Source organism: Cryptomeria japonica, chromosome 5 (genome assembly GCF_030272615.1).
Source record: "Cryptomeria japonica chromosome 5, Sugi_1.0, whole genome shotgun sequence".
Classification (NCBI taxonomy): Eukaryota; Viridiplantae; Streptophyta; class Pinopsida; order Cupressales; family Cupressaceae; genus Cryptomeria; species Cryptomeria japonica.
Genome location: NC_081409.1, coordinates 812,665,007 through 812,670,655, shown reverse-complemented (window position 1 = coordinate 812,670,655; position 5,649 = coordinate 812,665,007).

Genomic DNA, 5,649 nt, shown 5'->3' with positions numbered 1-5,649 from the left:
TCATTCCTATTTAGGTTGAAAATGACAAAGATTGGAAGGGAAATGCTACTATTTCTACAAACTTTGATACTTCGGCAGAGGTTGCCCCATCAAACTCCCTTAACTCATGATAAGGCCTATGGTAAACGTTTGTATCATTTTCAGATTTTTTCTTTCCTTTCCATTTTACTATTTTGGACATTGTTTTTCTAATTAATCAAAGTTGGGATCTTAAAACTGGACGGAAGAGATTTAAACACAACACCTCTCACATTTCTTTTTCTAAGCATTGTTTATTGTTTATAGGGGAGGAAGAGGATTTCGCAGAGCAAATGCTTAAGCAGGTTGACTTGGATATGCGGTACGAGCCATGCCCAGGGCTCACTAAATATGTGTGTCTATTTTTAAGCCCTTTTGAAGAACCTTTTGTAGAGGATTATGTGAAATTAGCGATGTATGTTTTCCTTTTCTATTTTTAAGGCCATTTCAAGGGGTTGTAAATAATTTAGTAAAGTTACCCCTATTTTTTCGTTTATTTATCTTAAGCTCTTTTAAGAAATTATCATGGAAGATATATTGAAGTTTTTTGACTTTTGGTTGATCTTTGAAAGTTGGAATAAAGACATGGATGGCATGGGATGAGAAGGAAGCACGAGCCACATCTGCTATGGCCGTTGTCGAGAAATCCTTTGTTGTAGGCTCTGTAGCGACCAATAGCCTAGTTGTGGGGCCGCATATAGATGAGCCAAGTTGTTTGGAGCTTTTTGTTGATGTAGTGGGACCGTCATAAAGATAGGCCATTATAGACTCTTCTTCTACACCATCACTGCCTAAAACTCCCAATCATTTCTTTTCCAGTTGAAATCGCATTGGTCTTACCAAATTTAAATGACGGTGCAAAAATACAGTAAAAGTCCAAACCAAAAACATTAAAAATGATTATGCCATTACAAAACTTTCTTGTAGAGCGACCCTCAAATTTTTCATTGTATGGAAAAAAATTGGCTTTGGCAAGAATTGTTATGTAATTGTAATTGTCATTGTCTGTAACTGAACCTCCACAAATAAATAGAGCAGGAACTTGGGGTTCCTCCCTATCTGTAATTGCGCTTAATGAGTCCACATCATCAATGGCATGATGAACATTGAACTGACACAGATGTCTTAATATTTATTCCACATCACGTACGTGTACATCATCAAGTACATTATCTTGACTGGAAATTTGCGCCACTTTAGAGGAAACCCGTTCCAAGGTTTGTCAAATATGCTAGCGATCAATCTTGCTAGATTGAAAGGACGATTTACTGAGAAGTTGGAATTAATATTTGTGAATGATGTTATGCTATAAAAAGTGTTTAGCTTATTGTAGCTTTTGGTGGCATAGTTCCAGAATGATTTTCTGAGGTCTGGGAAATCATTCAAAAATCAATTTCAATGTATGTCTATTACCACATTGAAATTGTTCTATGTTTATCTCATCTCTCTAAGCATAGAAATCCTCCAACATAATCTTTAGAGCTCCCTCCCCCAAGAAATGTAGAAGAAGTTTTGAAGCTTCACCATGAAGGATGAAGGGATGAAGGTGTAAAGTAAAAAATTGGATCCTAGTGACTCCCCACCGAAGAGAGAGAAAGGAAGCCACTAGGACAGTTTTCACTTGGAAAGGACTTTACATTCAAAAGAGGGGTTGAATCCACTAGATCAAATCTGAGGGAAACAAGGATGTGGATTCTGAGTGGATTGCGAGTGGTTGAAGTGTGATTTACCTTTTTTTGTAAATGAGAAAGTTGACTTGTTGACTATGCAAAAAAGAGAGTGGAAATGGGTGAAATGAGGTGCTACCAGTTCGGGATCACGTTGTAACTTTGGATCTGAACTAATTAAACTGACGTGGATCTGCCCTGCAAATTTGGAGAAAAGTCGTCAGGACCGTGGCGGGAATGTACATGGTCCACCACAAAATCCGCGAAACGAAAAGGGTTCTTCTGTCTCTGCAAATGAAGCCCAAACCTGCAATTACAGTTGTGCACCTACAACCTAGACATAGAAAGAGAGAGAAAAGGGGGTTGTGGATAGGGGTTTGCCTTAGTCAAACCCCGGTTGAGGAATCAACCTAGAAAGAAAGTAATTGCAAATGCTTAAATGTAAATAATGAAGATGTATACCTTGTAGATCTGCAACTTGTTGATGATGATTGCTTTGATTCTTGAATGTAACCACAAATGTTGTATGGAATGGCATGTAACATGACAAAACCCTAACACACACACACACATGCTTGCAAATGAATGTTGTAATGTTGCTCCAATGGATGAGAGATTTGAATGCTTGATAATGACCTTGAAATCTTGTATCTTCTCCTTATGCTCTCTATCTCTTATCATCTGTCCTTGAATGGGGGTATTGAATTCCCCCATTCAATACCTTGAAGACAAGAAGTGCATAGGAGATCGAGCAGACCAAACATAGGGCCACCCTAGGAGGTGGGGACAATGGTGCCACGCCACTGTCCTGCCCTATTTTGGGGCTCGGACAGGGTCTAAAGAAGACACAAGACATAAAGGAGGAAGAGAGAAGGGTTGGAGATGCAAAAATAGGTCTCAATTAAGGAAGGAGATGTCATTGCCAAAGTGAGGACCCCAAATGTGGTTAAAATTACAGGGGTCACAATTTTATGACACTACAGAAGGAAAGAAGGTAGGATGTAGGTTTAATCATAGATTTGAAATTTGGTGAACACTCTATGAAATGTACAATTTGAGTTGGTTGGAAAACTTTATGTTTTTTAAAATTATTATAAACCAGCTTAAGTGGATCTTGCATTTAATTGGTAATGTTAAGTTTTAAACAAAAAATTTAGGAAATAACTTTTCAACAGATTGTTACATCTCTAAAGCTCTAATTTTTTAACTTTAAGCAACTTAAAGTATTTTTTTTTAAAATTAACCACTAATCAAATGGATTAATAATGTGTATTGTTTAGGTAAATGTATTTGTCATTTTTACATATATAGTGAGTAAATTGAAATGGCTATTATGTAAATGTTAAATATTAGTCTTGATTTAGTCCCTCTTAGATTTAGTATCTCAAAAATAAATAATGTCTATTTAAAAAATTAACAAGTGCCACGTAGTAGCTAGTACTTGTCGTCTTTATAGTATTGCAATAATGAAAAAATTGTCTAGTTAATAAATTAGTTATAAAATATCAATTTGGACATACGTTTCAAGAATAGTTAGAGATAATATACTTTCAAGGCATATGTATTGTAGTTATGCAAGTACCCAAAATTGTAGTATATAATAACAAATTGAAATTCAAAGTTGAAGGTGTTTTATTTTTTATTTTATTTTTTGACAAAAGTGGCGAACCAGTTCACGAGCTCATCAGGGAAAGAACCAAAAAGAAAACCTGCCTGAGTATAAAAGGATAAGAAGAGAAAACCAACCCAAGAGCAGCAGCTGAGATAATAATGGTAATGCACTCCTTGGTAAAAAGCATTACTAAATCACAAAGATGATGCCATGCATTAAAAGAGTATTTGGATTAAGAGATTGGCCAACAAATCTACAACTTTGTTGCCTTCAAGAGAGTGTGAGAAATACAATGATCCTCAAATGAGTCTATTAAGTGCCATATTTGGTTCATGATATATGCAATTCTCCAATGATGCAAGCATTAATTATAACCATTGAATCGCCTTCTATATGCACTTTTGAAAATCCACCTAGTTTAGCATAATTATTCCAATTTTTAAAATAACAATTAAGTAGGTGTTTTATTGATTAAACGTTATTGCATAATTATTCTAATTTTTAAAATAACAACTAATATGTTCCAACTCCAAGATTATATAAAATACAATAATCTCTATAAATTTAATTCTAAATTTAACAATAACCATCAATCTAATCTTAACTCTGGTCTAATTTTAATCCTTACCCTAATCTTAACCCTTATCTAAGTTTAATCCTAACATTAATTTTAATCTTATGTCTAGCCACAACCCTAATTCTAACATTAACATTAATTTTCACTATAGCCCTAATTCTTAACATAATTTTAAAATTAAATACAACCCCTAATTCTAACATTGAATACAACCCCTAATTCTAACAATAAATAAAATCTTAATTCTATTTTTTTTCTTAACTTCTATCCAAAGTGCTTAATCTAAGTCTAAGCCTAACTCTAACCTTAACTATATTGATTTTTGAATTATAATAATTAATAATAATTAAGATTAGAGCTATAATATAATTAATAATTATAACTTAAGTTATAATGATTTATTTGAATTATAACATTAAAATTACTAATCATTATCTTGATCTTAATTAATAATGATTTAATTTAGTGTAAGGAAACACTGGGTTCTCACTATGGAGACCCAAGTTCAATTCCCAATAAGGACATCTAAAGTAGAATTCTAAGTTGTAATAATAATAATAATAATATAAAAAATTACGGATTCGGACTATTACCTACCAAAAAAAAATAATGATTTAATTTAAATATTTAAAATAATTATTAATTAACATCATAATTATAATATAATTGATAAAAATATTTATATTGCATAATTATTTTAAATTTTAAAATAATAATTACTATATTCTAACTTTAAAATTATATCATTATGAAATTATAATAATATATATAATTCTAATTCTAATTCTAATTTTAATCATAATTTTAAAAATTAAATCCACAAACATTTAACCAATTAAATATTTATACAAGTTAAAGTTAAATTTTATATTACATATATATTAATTATATATATAATTTTATATTAGATTATGTTATTATATCTAATTATTATAAGAATTATATATTAAAAAAATATAATTAATATAATAATAATAAAATTAATATTAATGAAATATAATGAATATAATAATAATATACCCAATTTTAAAATAATGTATTAATAATTAAGTTTAGTTTAGGGTTAATGTATTAATATAATGTATTATAGATTTAAATTATTATATTATTTTTTCTAGTATTATATTATTATTATATAATATTTAATTAGATTATTTTCATTATATTACTAAATTACATAAAAATTACTCAATTTAACTTTGTATATTATATATTGATTTTTAAAATAAATTATTTTAATGTAACTAAAAAAATTGTCTAAGATGTAAATTTTCCAAGCCAATTAGATTGGAGAAAAAAATAAATTTATAATTTAGAAACTTAAAAATTAAAATCATTTAACGTTTTAAAACAAAAATGTTAACACTAATTTTAGAGCTTTTTCAAAACAATTAATTATTTTTCAATTAAATTATTCAAATAGTAACTATTTAAAACTTAAAATACTTTTTTTCAAAACAAAGAATCCAACACTGATTAAGTAAATTAAAAATCTACAATTAACACTTTTCAATATATAACAATTTATTTTGACAACTATCATGTAGATCCAAAATTTTAATACTTGTTCACATAAGAAACAAATAATATCTATTAATAAATTAAAACAGATAAAACTATTTATTAATGTCTTTAACAAACTTAAAAGATAATAATTAAAGAATTAAAGGTAAACATGAATAATTTACTTGATTACATCCTACCAACTAACTTAATATTCCAAGTGAATCATACGAACAATTCCAAAAGGACCATATTAGCAAAGATAGAAGCTT